Below are 1,576 nucleotides of genomic sequence, written 5' to 3' on the forward strand. Positions count from 1 at the left end.
GACATGAGCCGATTAAACGTAGAAATAGGAAACCTAGAAATATAGTAAAAACGCTGAATAGTACTCCAGCGTCGCGACATGCCGACGTTGGTACGAGTAGGTTAGTCTACAAACGTCGCCTAAAGTAATTGATTTTACCCGGCAGTACGAAAGAAGGAAACTCCGCTTTTCAGTTGTCTCAGGCGATTGATTTTTGACAAACAATGACCTTTCAGAGGTCAAATTGCTGTCAAGAATATGAATTGGCTGCTTCGCAGCAAATACTACTATGCTACTGTAAAAAGTTTCACGATATAAACAAACGCTGGAGGCGCTCTCCGAAAGTTGAAAGTCAATAAATTAGAGAATTTTGGCCAAGGATCTAGTACACCTGCGTCATGACAGTGTACCATGCTCCTATTGTAGTGTTGATTCAAACCATCTGCAATTTGCAACCTGAAAAATTCAGGATCCACCCCTGTTGAGATCCTTGACAGTAGGCCCACCACTCTCCATTCATTTGTAATATTTAAGTGTGATATTTCTTTCGACTATTTCGTGTGATTTGACCATCTAGACAAAAGAATGTCATCAAATTAATCATGTAGTCAGAATCCTTGAAAATATATCTATGGATGATCTTTGCAACAAAACGACGACAGGACAGGTAAAAAATATCACGCAACATGTCGTCCGCCCCTTTCGTTTTAATGAGCCAATGAACAAAAAATAAGAACACTCTTATAATATATTATGTGTGCTTAAATTATGAGCTTCGATATCCATAGACCTACCGATGCTGCATCCCTTAAAGTATTTTTAATAGCCATATATTTCTGGCAACTCATTGTTTTACGATATGATTTTATAAGGTGCTGAATTTAATTGGTACAGTAAGGCCTAGGCCTATAAGCCGAACAGCATGAAACTTTATGTGCTTGTGTTTCAAGTGCTATGCCTACGTGTGATTTTAATCGCAACTATCGCAGCCATTTTGTCTTGTCCGGTATTTACCAGTTTTCTATTCTTCTGGTCTTCTTCGTTAAGTAGGCAATGGCGTATCTCGAAGTCTTGAAATTGGGGTGATGATGGTCTCTTATACACATCTTATAGAGAGGGCTCTATGATGGAGTGAGGGGCGCTTTATCGCAAAATAAAGGGATTTTAGGTTATTTTTATTAACTACTTGACCGCGATTTTTTGGGAGGGGGAGTCCCCGCGCACCACTCATACGCCACTGTAAGTAGTATTCTACCACTGCGCAGGCAGGTGAGGTTTAACGAAGAACGACTACTATAATACGACCAATATAATTTTGTTTGATCCACTCGAGGTGAATGAATGTGTGCATAAGTAGAATAATACCGGAACTCGAAGTGGTTTTTATGGTATATATGATCGGATAAAATGATCAAAGTTCAATTCAATTACCGAATGTGTTTGGGGTTGAATTGCTTACATTTGATACAGAAGATAAATTTAGGAATGGGTGTCCAGATCGTTGTTCTAATTAATGTGCTGATAATTTGCTTTGTTTCTGCATCTATTTCATCAGGTAGGTTGTAGTTGGCCATGGGCTTGTGACATTCAGAACAAT

This window comes from Anneissia japonica, unplaced genomic scaffold (assembly GCF_011630105.1).
Source record: "Anneissia japonica isolate Jap-2015-1 unplaced genomic scaffold, ASM1163010v1 scaffold287725_len345208_cov150, whole genome shotgun sequence".
Classification (NCBI taxonomy): domain Eukaryota; kingdom Metazoa; phylum Echinodermata; class Crinoidea; order Comatulida; family Comatulidae; genus Anneissia; species Anneissia japonica.